This window comes from Strongylocentrotus purpuratus, unplaced genomic scaffold (assembly GCF_000002235.5).
Source record: "Strongylocentrotus purpuratus isolate Spur 01 unplaced genomic scaffold, Spur_5.0 spur5_scaffold_8, whole genome shotgun sequence".
NCBI lineage: Eukaryota > Metazoa > Echinodermata > Echinoidea > Camarodonta > Strongylocentrotidae > Strongylocentrotus > Strongylocentrotus purpuratus.
The window spans coordinates 28,572,076-28,586,899 of record NW_022145614.1 but is presented as its reverse complement, the minus strand read 5'-3'; the positions used below and the strand labels follow the sequence as shown (position 1 = coordinate 28,586,899).

At 37.0% G+C, this 14,824-nt stretch overlaps 1 protein-coding gene across 1 annotated transcript in view; it reads left to right on the top strand.

The window, feature by feature from the left end:
* LOC100893285 (CCAAT/enhancer-binding protein alpha) overlaps positions 1-653 on the top strand; it is a 2,541-nt gene extending 1,888 nt beyond the window's left edge. The window contains exon 1 of the mRNA XM_003725280.3: positions 1-653. This exon is cut by the window's left edge and continues 1,888 nt beyond it. The gene's annotated coding sequence lies outside the window, so the exon portion shown is untranslated.
* Positions 654-14,824: the final 14,171 nt, after the last annotated feature.

The window sequence follows — 14,824 nt, the reverse complement described above, 5'->3', positions numbered from 1 at the left end:
AGCTTAGCTCCTTTATTCTAGTGCATCTACATGTGTGTATTTTACTATTTTCTTTTTAATACCATTTCGTTGATGTAAATTTTGATTTTAACTTCAATCGTTTTGTAAAAAAGAACACATAAAATTATGTTAACTGAAATCTATAATGCTGGTACTACATAGCCAAAATCTTGAGTGTTTGTAAATTTATGTTTGTATTCTCATCTTTTGTGAAGTTTTTATCTTATTTCAATCTCTGTACAAGAATCTATAGTTTAATTTTGTTTTAATAATTCTTTTGACTCATCTTACATAGTAATCTTACATGTATTTTTCAAAAATAAATATCTACATGTTATATTAATTTTTTTGGGCTCACGCATCAACCTTGAATAAATGCAGTTTAATGTGTAGTTATAACCAAAATAAATCTTTTTTCATATGTTCAGACTGAAACAAAAATTACACATTTATATATTATAGGAGGATTTATGTAAATTATCATGGGTATGACCTAGTTTTATATGAAATAATAATCATTGAAAATTTGTACATTACTGGACATGGCTTGGTGATTTTGTATATTTCATATTGCAAAGATTTATATATCTGTTGACAAATTATATGATGTTGGCTCTTTTGAAAGGATGACATATAAAATATGTAAAAACTAATTTTCTGGTCCTTCAAACTATTTGTGTTCTTTTGCATCAAGCATGATATATTGTGGATGTGATTGTGGATATTTCAGATGGAAACTAATTGAGCATTTTATGTATGGAAGGAAAAATAGTAAACACAGTGATGGAAAGATAGAGAGTATGACAGAGAGAGAGCGAGAGAGAAAGAAAGAGAAAGGGAACGAGAGAGAGAGAGAGAGAGAGAGAGAGAGAGAGAGAGGGGAAGAGAAATAGAAAGAAAGAGACGAAAGTTCTTCCATGTTTGATGTTTGGCAGTAGCTAAAATTGACTTTGATGTGTGTGTGTGTGCATGTATGGAATACCAGCTATTAGTACATTAGTCATAATAAGTCCCATTAAAAAAGGAAGAACAATTTTGTTCTTTTGGGTTAGTTACCCCTCAGATCATGTAAACCCCTTGGTTCCTAATTGTAAACTTTGTAAATAAAAAAGATATAGAAAAGTATATAAACAAAATAAAAGATTTTATTTTCATCTTCAAAATTATTTGTTTATTATCTTTATGAAGAAAAAAAAATGCTCTAAACACACACATCATCGTTGATCCAAGTAGGGGTGTGGGTCCTGGGATAAGGATGATGCAATATTAGAGAGGAGCGACATCACCTTTTTCACTACAACTACTCAATCATCTCAATTTTCTATTATAGAATCTGGGTCGTGACTCATTTCTTCCATAGCTCTGATGGGCTGGGCGTGCGAGTGTAATTAGATATCTACTTGGAGGATGTGTAGTCTAATTGGAGTTTATACTGGTAGAACGGTTTACATGTGGATGATGGTGACTTATGAAGGTGGTAGTGTTGGTCGATGGTGATTGATTAAGATGATAATGATAATGGTGGTGGTGATGATATATGATGATGGTTGTAATGATGATGATGCTGACGCTGAATATGATGATGGTTATGATTGATGGTGATGGTGATGACGGTTATGGTGATGATGAAAAGGAAGAAGAAGATGATGGTGATAAGGATAATGATGTCGGTGATGATGCTGACGGTGAAGATGATGGTTATGATGGTGATGATGAAAAGAAAGAAGAAGATGATGGTGATGGTGATGATGATGGTGGTTGTGGTGATGATGACGGTGTTGATGATGATGATGGTGATGGTGAGGATGATGGCGACGTTGACGATGTTGATGGTGATGATGATAATGATGATGATGATGGTGAAGAAGAAGATGGTGGTGGTGTTGGCGACAACGATGGCGACGTCAGAAACGGAAAAGAATAGAATGTGCTGATGGTGGCAGTGATAAAGGTGATGATAATGATGATAATGATGATGGTTAGGATAAAACTATAAAATACCGCTCTTGTATAACTTGCATATCACATCATGAGTGCATTCAAAGAATAAATCAGGCAGGGATTCGAACAACGTACCTTGTGGATCACAGTCCGGAGACTGATCAACTAGACCACAACACTTCTACATGATGGATGATTAACATTGGGATGTGGTGGAGGTATAGTGAAGAAGAGGAGGAAGAAGAAGAAGAAGAAGAAGAAGGAGGAGGAGAAGAAGAAGAAGAAGAAGAAGGAGAAGAAAAAGAAGAAGAAGAAGAAGAAGAAGGAGAAGAAGAAGAAGAAGAAGAAGAAGAGGAAGAAAAAGAAGAAGAAGTAGAAGAAGAAGAAGGAGAAGGAGAAGAAGAAAAAGAAGAAGAAGAAGAAGAAGAAGAAGAAGAAGAAGAAGAAAAAGAAGGAGAAGGAGAAGAAGAAGAAGAAGAAGAAGAAGAAGAAGAAAAAGAAGGAAGAACTAAGAAGGTGGGTGTGGCTGATGTGATCGTGGTGGTGGTGGTGGTGATGGTAGTGTTTGATGAGGATGGTGGTGATGGCTATAACCACGGTGACGATGATGGTAGTGGCGGTGGTGGTAACGATGTATTGATGATGGTGATGATTACAAAAAAAAAAATTGTAATGATAATGCCGATGACGATGATGATGATGATGTTAAAAAAAAAATCATAATCATATATGCATGGGATTCAGCGCTCAAAATACACGGGGGCGGTGGGCGATTCGCCCCCGTGAGCTCCATAATCGCCCCCGTCAGGTTGCTCACGGGGGCGATTGCAAAATTAAAAATCGCCCCCGTGGAATTATAAAATTAAGATTATCTTTTCTGATATAACTTTAACACAATATTGAGTATTCATTTTCAAACCTTAAACCAATGAAATGGAACTTAGATGGCGCTTTCTCTACCATCTCTACGAGTATTCCCGATACAAACAACGGAAGCTCGCGGTGCGGCCGTCAGCACAGTGGCTATACTGCGCTGGTAGTACCGGTGTGCACGCTGACGCCCAATATCTGCTTGAGCTGGAGATCGACAATCGCGCAAGGACTGAAACATGGAGAAGTTTTTCGTTGTGAAAGTTTGAATCCTCTGAAATCTGGTGATTCTTAAAGACCCGCAAATAATGTAACCCGACCAGTAAATCAATATTGAGAAGAAGAAGAAGGCATAAGATGTTGCAGGGGTGGATCTAGGCGGTTTAGGGGGTTTAACCCCCCCCCCCTCCCCCTTGGGCTGCCAAGGAAAAATGTGATGTGCAAAGAAAAATGCTATCATGTGTCCAGACCTACACAGTATAGTAGATATCAGTAGATGCCAGGAAAACATCACTAACGGGGGTTCAAAAAAGCACCAAAAAAATCGTCTCGCGGCTTTGCGGCTCGTGGACGACGATCCGCATGTTATAGATGCCAGGAAAACACCACTTACGGGGGTTCAAAATAGCAACAACAAAAATCGCCTCGCCGCTACGCGGCTCGTGGACGATGCTCCACATCGTTATTTGGGGTACCCCCCCCCCCCAACCTTAGCAAAAAGCTTGACCCACCCCTGTGTTTTGGAAGGATTTGGTAAAGACTAAAAGTAAAAAAAGAATGTAAATAAGGTTGCTCCGAATAATGAGGAGGAAATTATTTGCAGAACGGGAAGAAATGGAGAAAATGTCCTCACGGGAATAAAAGTCAATAACAGCAATGTAACAAGTAAATTTCTAAGAGGAAAAATACCGACTTAGATAAATTATAATGATAAAATACCAAGGAGTTTCACGGGTACCAATTGAATGGAAATTTGTAGTAAAATAAGAGCCCCCGTCAGCACTAAAATCGCCCCCGTGAGAAGGCTCACGGGGGCTCTTTTTCTTTTGGAAGAGCCCCCGTGGGCAAAAAATTAATTTGAGCCCTGATGGGATTATATTTTAATAATGAATAAATATTTACATAAACAGTGCTACGCTCCGTTTAAAGTTCATGCTATTGTGTTATCAAAGCGTCAAGGATTTTCGTTAATGAAGCTAGGAGACACATACAAAATATGCATGTCCATGAAATATTTAATGAAATTCATTGAAAACGAAACAAGTTGCATGTATTGCCTGGTAAATAAGCATTACTAGTCAAACCGATATCGTCTATTAAACTTTTAACAATGCATCTGATATCAGGCACTACAATAACCATATGCCCCATCGTTCATAGATCATGATCAGCTCATTGTGATTAATAGGCCTGCATGGCTATTAATATTATGCGCGATTCAAGTTTCAAGAGTTTATCCTGTATTTAAACAGTGGCGGTCTGTTTAATGAATTATAAATAAACTATGATTACCATGAAATGTTGTATGCAGATATTGTTTATGATATAGCCCTAATAATTAATCAGCCAGTATTGATGGCATTTTGCAAATATAGGCCAACTACATACAACCATAATTTTAATGGAAAAACATGTCTTCCTATCATCTGCTCCTTCATCATTTATTTCAAATAAATAACAAGGGCCAAATTCGGATTAATCCGTGGCCCCCCAGTTACGAGATACCACAAAAGCCCATGCCGCCATTTTGATAAACATGATGAAGCTTTTTTGAATGAAATGGAGGTATGACGTAGCAAATTTTGTTCCCACCCACTACCACCAAGCAAATCCAAGGCCAAGCCAAAGCTAACAAGTTCGAACTCGCTTTGCCGTACACAATGCACACATCTGCAGTTCAAGCCGGTTTATTTGTTTACTATATTTTTTTTATGTGGGAAAAATTTTCCATCGCGAAGTGAAGCGAACGTGCCGTATAGGCTACGCCGCAGACATGAAAACAAGCATACGATTCGACTGAGCAACAACAAATTATTGAAAATGATAAATAATATGTATGTAATGGACCTAAAAGCAAATTTTTCTTATTGTGTGGAGTGGTGTAAACATACATTTTTTTTTTTTTTTACTGCTGTCACTGATTTAAGTAATTTTGCCATTCTTGATACCGGCCCCCTACCACGGTAGTTTTCGTGGGAGGGGAGTCTGTAACATAGAATGCATACAGAGTAGGTTTACAGTATGTTTATTTTATAAAGAAACAATTTGGTGTATCATAAGAATCTAATGATCTCATTTTCCCGCTTTTTGGCATGTATGATAATAATGATACGGTATCAAATTCACAGATTGTCAGCTGAGGCTTGATGGTGAGGTAAACGGGTTTGCAAAAAAGACTAACTACTGTGGTACCGTGTTCAAAACGATGGGACGATATGACGTCATCTTAGAGCGAGAGTGCGCGTGCGGTGTCTAAATTTAGCGTATGATAAGGGGAATCCCCGTTGGGGGTGTGTCATAAAATCATGTGACAAGTTGATGATCTCACAAGTTCCACGTGTATCGTAACTGCTTTGTGCGTGGCAGACTTGGCGTTGTCTTCACAATAATAAAGCATGGCCATGGAGATCAATTTGAATAACAATTCCTTCCACTGTGTTCAGACTATCAGCAAAAATGATGTCACTCGCGAATCAGTACATTAACAAGCTACAAAAACAAGATCCTTCAAAACACAAGGGTTGTATTTACTTATTGTGAATCACTGTATTTAAAACAAAATATCTATTTTTAGCCCAGGTAAGGTGTTATCTATTTTCATGGATTGTATCACCAATTATATTGATCTGAAATAGAAAAAGGCCTTGATGAAGGCCCCCGATATAGAAATACCTCCAAATTTAATTTTAGTTTATCAGTGTCACGTGTCTTTGCTAGAGCCCCATCAGAGAACCCCACAAATAGAGTGCATCTAAAACAATGGTCAAATACTAAAATGAAGTCCTTATTGCATTAACTTTATCATTAATGGAAACTTTCATTAAAAACCTTGATTGTATTGGGTGTTGAGTGATGTTGACATGGTTGATGGCAAAATTTACCATCAGTGGCAAGTTTTATGCAACGGGCAACAAGATCAGTACAAGTGCAAGTTAATTTGACACGCGCTATATGCATGGGGAGAGAAGAACACATTAACAAGTGATAAGAGGAACGGACTTGTGTTATCTGGTGATAAGGAAATTACATACAATAAACTCTCTTAACATTGTTGAAGTTGATGAAAAAACTGCATAATTTTTTATTGAAATGTTACTTATTATATTTTTTTTTTTACTGTACTAACCCTTTAACATGCAAAATATCCTGAAAAAATTCTCAAACCACAAAGATATTTATTGTTTTCTTTGTAGGCGTCAATGTGTAACTCCCTCTAACAGTAAATTCCCCCAACCAATTTTTGAATTTTCCCAACCGTTTGTCCATGAAAATAAGACATAAAAACCAAGAAGTTACTAGTAACTTCTTGATAAAACAGGCTTTTAAAAATCTGTCAACACTTACATGTTTGGAATGGTATATACAGCAGATTCATTGCTTTGTGACGATTTACATTCACCTAAAATTTGATTAAATTGTAAAAATATGGTTTGGAGAATTTAGAAATCGATCTGATCAGTTTTTCCCAATTTTTATCATTAATATTGGTCTGTTCTCGCTCAAACTATCAGATTATTTTTAATTTTACATCTAGCATAAAGTCACTTATTTAGCACCAATTTCTCTCGTCTGAACAATGTTACCAAGTGTATCCAAACTTGCGTGTATTACTTATCGACAATAGATATCGTATAATTACAAATAAGTTTCATTTTCTATGCTATATTGTAAATGACATTTAATGTTAATTTTATGTAGGCATAAGTATTCTTTTATGTGTTTTGGGTTTTGGAAATAAAATTGAATTGAAATGTTAGATATGATAGGTAGGGCAAAAATCTTCGACTTGACCTTTGACACCCCCCCCCCCCCTCCCCCAAATCGAGTTCATCGAATCTTGTCAAATTATCACATTTTAAGTTTAGCCATTCCAACGTCCATTTCTCTGTGGCTATCATGATTATTACAGGACCATGCTATGACTTCAATCAGTTTCAATTTCACTTTAAAATGATATCTTTGAATAGCATCAGCCTCAGCTATATCAAGTAGATAGCGAAGAATGTGAAAAATGCGTCCTTGCATACAGGCACGAACATGTCTCTAATATTTTGTTTGTCGCCCTTGTTATCTCTGTTTTCATTTCTTGAATCAACATCCTTTCTATCCCATTCTTCCTATTTCATTCATAGTTTCTTTTATCTATTTTTTTTAAAATTTCATTATTTCATTTTCAACATCGTCAAACACGTTATTACACGTTATAGTTTTAGATAGCCTTGTAATTGTTTTCGAAATAAATCATTTATGTCGCGTGTTATCATTTTGTATCAATTTCATGAAATGGAAGACACTTCACGTTTGCTGGCACCTGTATGACAAGCAATGGGTGTGTCCATGCTTAATGAGAGGATGATACATAGTCTACATGCACAGACCCTTGTCAGTTGTTATGCGTAACAGATTGTCTGAGCTGTGACTCCTGTGAGACTATGCCGACTGCACGGTCTACTGCACGCCATAGGCTCTGTACTTAGATACAACCAGAGAGTGACAGAGCTAGGCTCTGCTCAAGTCTTCAAGAATTGTGGTAAAGTGTCAAATTAGAGTCTGATATTACAGACTATAGATGATGCATGTGTATCACTTGAGAGATCGAATGTCGGATGCAGGACTCAAAACCGCGACCGGATGTATCCGGGTACTTCTGAATGTTGGCATTGTTTCAATAATCAGTTCGCAGGCCATGATCATGGTCAAGGTTGTTAGCATACCACAGTTATCAAAATCGACGTATGGTGTTTGGTGTTTGAACATAATAGAGAAAGAGAGAGTGAAAATGTCAATTTCCAGTGAACGGAACAGAGAGGGAGAGAAAGGGAGAGAGAGAGAGGGGGGGGGGAGGAGAAAAAAAGGCGGGGCGGTATATCGAGCGAGAGTGTTTCAAGAATAGGTATTGCGACCTTACTTTATACAAAATACGTTTCCTGAATCTCAGCCCAAAACAGCATCTATTAAAACATCTCGTATCCAATAGTTTCATCAGTGAATGTAATATTAAGAACAACTTTAGGGGGAGAGGGGGGGGGGCGGCGATGGGTTGCGTCATTATCCTATTTAGAACCATTTTCGTGGGAATACATTCGGGTCAGGGCGAAGAGATAACAAAATGCTCCTACATTTCGTCATCCCTCACCCCCTTTTTGACAATGTAGTAAAATTGCCTGATATTATTCCACATTGACAGGGAGATAAACTGATCACAATTAGTATTTTAAGCGTTGGGAGCCCCCAAAATTTGATGTCAAAATTTCATTTAAATTGTATCATAATGTGAAAAAGGTTTTAAAACACAGTGTTTGAAGTCGAATATTGATTAAAGAATACAAATTTCTGCGTTCAACAGAATTCATAAAAACAAAATTGTATTCTTTTTACCAATATTTGTCTTCAAACACATTTCCCCCCCCCCATTTTTGTGGGGGGGGGGGGATTTTTGCAGAAGTGTGTCTTAAATGGCACCCTCTTTCACATTATGATACAATTTAAGTGAATTGTTTGACGAATTTGGGGCTCCCAACACTTCAGAGGAGATTTAAAAGAATGGAAGGGTAGACTCAAAATTACTTTATAGTCGATGGATATATTTTTTGTTATTCAGAAATGTAACTATCATTGTTAGAATAGATGAATTATGTATCGGGGGGTATATAGACTCGATGATGTAAGAAGAAGAAATAGAAACGCTGAGAGTGGTGTCACCGGCTAATCATTTGACGGCTCCACACTGGCCGAGAGGATATTTGCATTAATGACGTAATTTCCCTGAGTAAGAAGACTGCACCCGTTACGCCCTGCCCCGTTCGTTCATGCAGGCCTCGGCCCATATATGGTTACATTCAGACAATGTCCAACATGGGCAGTGGGCGGTGATATAATTTTTTAGGGGGGGGGGGGTGTCGGGCCAAGTAAGTCAACATGTTAGTCGAAAATTATTAAGAATTAAAACAAAACAAAAACAGTGATAGCATTATATTTGCCGACAGTGATAAAAAAAGAAGGCACATATATTTTGTAACATTAATGTTGTACGGGTGGGGAGGGGGGCGGGGTTGTTGTTAAACCCTCCCTTTCGACGACGCCATTGAGTGTCAGTTAATCACGTCGTTATTCGACTTTATTTTTATTGTTCATCCGGTTAAAGATAACTGACAATAAAAAAGGCAATTATATTTTGTAACATTAATTTTCAATGGGTGGGGAGGGGCAGTTGTTAAACCCTCTCTTTCGATGACGCCGTTGAGTGTCAGTTAATCACGTCGTTATTCGACTTTATTTTTATTATTCATTCGGTTAAAGATAACTGACAATTTTAATAGACTTGATTATGATCTTTAAAATACGACTAATTTCAGTGAGTAAATATTACTCTCTGTTGACAAGAAACCACGCCTCTCTAGGCTTGTCATTCTAATTGGTATTCTATTCGAGTTGAAAATGGATACTTGCAACTTGCCGTGCTATACATGAAGCTGGCAGTTCTCCAACTTTTTGGTTTTTATCATGTTGGTAATTATCACAATCGTATTTAAAGCTTATCTGCCGCAGTTTACAGGAGGGATTAGACCGCTCTGCAAGGTCACTGGACAGGTGGTTATCTCATCAACTCAGCTCTCAGTTAACATAAGAAAAAGAGGATCATGGGGGACCAATGGTCACCGATTAGGCATTGTTTGTTATATAGAGGGCGCAAGTAGCTACCAGTAGTGCAGTGGGCCTTTAATTGGGATGATGCTTTTATCATAATACCTTATTTTTGAAATTTCCGTACTTTATTTTCGCCACGTCCGCCTTCTTATTTTTGTGTCGTAAAAATCCCAGTGTTCACGAAAATCTTTGACAATTCAGGCTCAGGAAATGAAAGAAATATAAATGTATTGCTCGGAGGTGTATCTCATTTGGAAAGGAAATATATCTTGCCTGATGTAAAACTATTAGGTTGCCTTTCATAATGAATCACGATTGCCTTTTAACTATCATCTGGATTCGTGGTAAATTGAAGGGAAATACACCAAGGATAATATTGAGATGATATGTTTGGGTGTGGTGTGAATGTTTTAGCCCATTTTCTGTTTACCATATACCGGATTCACTAAAGGGCGTTGTACAATCGTGCGCGGGGTATGTTTTTTTTGTCTTCAGAATAGTACTAAACATCACTGACATGTTTCTATATTTATCTTACTAAAACCATAACAGACTGATATTTTCAAACAATCAGGGTGTCGCTATACAGGGGCGCTGTGTGTGTGGATGTGGGGGGGGGGGGGGCGGGTTGACACGCCCATTCAACATTTCCTCCTCCTCCTTCTCTTCAACACCCCCGCCCCCCTCATCCTCCTTATCATCATCATCATTCATTTTCACCGGGTTATCATGCTTCGCTCCATTTTCATTATAATTATGCCATTATCAGTAGACCTACACCATGCAGGGCTTTAACAAATTGGGTTTTTTGAATTTCCCCAACCTGTATTATCCTTCCAGGAGGTGTTTCATCAAGCCTTAAAATCGATCTTAAAATCAATTCCAAGATATAAAATCGATGAGAGGTGATATTCCCATCAGCTCCCACCATCCCTTTTGTCATTTTCACAACCATTGAGAGCCATGGCGATAATTTAATTTTCACACATTTTGCAGTGAATTTAGACCCCCGGCCGCTACGCCCTCCAAAATACCCTCATATTTATTATGTTCTACCCGATTCAGAATTATATCCTTATTTCATTTACTAGCAATAATATGCACCAAATGCATTACACAATTCAATTCAATCATATATAATTCACTCACAATAAGAACAGAACAACAGTATATTATTTTTAATTGAAAAAGAGACCCGTTTTAAACATGTAAAATTTGGGTTAATAATGGTTGGGTGATGGGCATGCGCCTAAAAAGACATTAGGTCCCATCGCCGTATTCAAAAAGCAAGAATAGCTTGTCCCCCTACCATTTCTCGGATTTATGCTATATGAATTCAATTCTTAACAAGAAATTTATCCTCCTTTTCCCTTGGGATTAATACAAGGATCAATTAAAAAGAAGGCTTATTTTATGTGAAAAATAAAGCAACCTCCTAAAAACATATAAATAAAAACAAAAACAGGATACAGCAAAAAGCTCCACGTGTCCAAAATTATTCTCCAAATACTGTGTCTGGAGCGATTCCAAGATATCTACAGACAAACTGTCAATAATGTCATGACGTCACTTAAGCCTGCTTCTCAAGACAGCGGTTGTCTCAATTTCCCGCCAAATTAATGACGCTGTCGCCAAGGGAACGGGTTCATTACCAAGTTCGCGTTTTCGGAGTAATCGCCGAGTGCACTTCTCCACGTGAACAGAACATAATCAAGCATATCATAATTTGTGTGTGAAAATGATGAACCTACAATGATTGATCACCACAATGTTAATGAGAAAATTGTGACTTTTTGTCAAATCAATTTTCATTAAAATTGTTTCACCCTCTCGCCGCCCCCCCCCCCCCTCTCCCCCTAAAGTTGTTCTTAAAGGTAAAGACCAGTATTGGAAATTTCAAAAAATGAAATGGAAGCTCTCATTACCAATCATGTGAAAGAATATGTTTTGACTAATACATGATGATAAAAAATTTGCCGGGAAACCACCTACTAATTCATATATTTGGTAAATTTGTTTCTCTCATGGTCTGTGAGAGATATAGGGTAGTCCCATATACATCTTTCTGTGTATAGTGCTTGTAACTTTACGAAGAATGGGCCAAATTTCTTATCATTTTGATGATTCCAGAACCTTGCAGATGCTAGATGATCAACCTTTTCTGATCGATTCCACAACGTTTCTTTCACAATGCAATCGCATGACCATAACTGGTCTTTACCTTTAATATTACATTCACTGATGAAACTATTGGATACGAGATGTTTTAATAGATGCTGTTTTGGTCTGAGATTCAGGAAACGTATTTTGTATAAAGTAAGGTCGCAATACCTATTCTTGAAAGAGAGAGAGAGAGAGAGAGAGAGAGAGAGAGAGAGAGAGAGAGAATATTAGAAATCGCCATAAATGTCGCGCTCTAACTTTCCCTTCTTTTTTCTATATCTCTCGCTCTCTTTCTCGCATCCTTTCTTTCTCTCTCTTTCTCACCTTCTTTCTTTCTCTCTCTCTTCCTCACATGCACTCTTTCTCTCTCTCTCTCTCACCTTCTTTCTTTCTCTCTCTCTTCCTCACATGCACTCTTTCTCTCTCTCTCTTTCTTTCTCACATTCTCTCTCAATCTCTCTCTCTCTCTGATCACAGACGTACTAGGCGTCTTATTTTCTCTTGATTTTTTTCCTTTCATTCCTCATGTCATCGCATGACTTCATGACAAGTATTCAGCTCAACATCATCTCATAATACCGACAACTTTATTAATGAAAGTAATTCACAGAGCTTTCTTTTTAAGTTCATGTCAAAGTTTTAATGGCACATAAAAACTAGAATGAGTAGAACCGTCGCAAATGTAATCTCAATCTGGATTTCTGGAACTACTTATTATGTTTTATGATTGTCAGAATTTAGAGCTTACTTTTTGGATTGATTTTTGTTTCAAAGAATGACAAAGAAAGAGAGCAAATGAAGGAGGGAGCGAATAGAGGGAAGGAGAGAAGGAGGACGTGAGGGAGGGAGAGAGAGAGAGAGAGAGAGATATCGAGAAAGAGGTAGAATTACATGCCATACAAGCTGTGTACACTTAAGTATGGCGGGGGGGGGGGGGATCCCCTGACATCATTAAGGGGAATCCCCACATGGCTTGAATATACAAAGTGTTGGTTTTCTATGGGATAAATAAAAAATCAATTTTAGTGTTGAATACAGAAATAAACATATTAACGGCAGCACACTGGCATTGCAATGAACCCAATAAAGAATTTTACAAAGGAAATTGAAAAAACACTAACAAAATGAGAGCAAAACAAATGAGAGAAGACACTAATTTCATATTTTAGTGCATATCAACAAATTTCACACATAAGACACTAATTTCATATTTTAGTGCATATCAACAAATTTCACACATAATAACATGTCAGTATAAATAACTTGTGTGCATAAATATGTCGAAATTCCAAAAGTAAAGACAAAAGGAAGCAGATGCACATATATATATATATATATATTTATTTTTTCTCCATTACCTCAACATAAGGTCATACAACATCACACGGCCTCTGGCCATTTTTCAACAAATTTGCCAAAAAGTATTTCAGGTATCCTTTAGCATGTGATTATGCCTTTTTACAATATCTGCTATCTCAATAGGGAGATGAACATCAAACACTAACAAATTTAATGTAATAGTGAACAAAATTTCAGATAACATTTGGCTTATCCGTACATTTTGATCTGTCCTGTTGGTACTCTCAATACTAAGCATGTATCTCCCTAAAACATATATTTCCTCAATTTTGCAATATTGGAATAACTGATTTTCAAATTTTAGCAATGCATATCTGACAAGGCAGTATACTAGACAAGCATCGAATGTGACAAACAATGAATGAACACCAATCATCATTTAAAAAAATGGATTGAAAAAGAAAACCATTATACCCAACAAAATGGGTACTTTTTCATAAAATCAAGGATGATTCTTAAAGAATAACCTTTGTATTTGGGGGTGGGGCTTGGGGAGGGGGCAGGGGCTTTAAAAGCTTAAAGGGGGTGGGGCTTGGCCTCCTCACCCCCTCTATAATTGCTACTGCATAGAACATCTGGATGAAAAAACAAATTAGGTTCCCCCCCAAAAAAACAAACAAACAAAACAAACAAAACAAACTTTTGTTTGTAAGTACCATACTTCCCCCACCCCTTTAGTCGTGTAAAATAACATAAAAGCAATAAAGATATAGTATACATGTCATATGACATCATTAGTACAACTATGTATTCCAACTATCTGTTTTACTACGTTTGCTGTGGGATAACCACAAAACAATTGATAACAGTTTCAATCTCTACCACAAAAAGTGCTAAAACAATATGACGTTATAGTGACGGAAATTGAAGATTACATCATTATCATTCGCATACATTACCTCTTCCCCAAATGCACATTAATAACATCATAAGGGTGAGGAATCACATGCATAGAAACTGGAGTATAGATGCATAATGGGTGTACCGTGCCTTGACTTTGATGACGGATCGAGAGTAAAAAAAGAAGCGTGCAGATATTAATAACAATTACACACTCTGAAGACTTTAACTATGACTTTGTTAGCCTGAGGTCATGCGCTAGACACAGAATAGTTTCCTATACCTGAGTGTGTGTCATGGGTTTTTATTTGTTAACACCGCAATCAGAATAAGAGAAGCGAAACTACCATCAAAACTAAATATCTGCGTAAACAACCTTGCGTGTATAGGTTCATGCCTTTTTCTTGGTCAGTAGTATAAAATAACACTTTTGACATTGAGTGGCTCGTTAGCAAAGTTATAGTTATATCGTGTCATATTTCCATCATAGAATCATATTAATATCACTTGATGAGCTATAGCAGTGTTTTTTTAAATTTCTATCAGGGGCAAAATGAATTGTTAAAAGAAAATCTTGAGTATTGGTCATGGAATTTCAGCAGGAGAGAAGCTGTCTTGAAGTTACTGTGAGTGAATGTCTATGTAGTTCTAAACATGTAAAAATTAAACATTAGACATGTAAAAATACTAACAAAATGACTAAATCATGCTGAAAAATCACAAACAATGAAAAGCAACTTTATACAGATATGGTTTACGTAGGCTTGCGTAATTAAGAACGTGG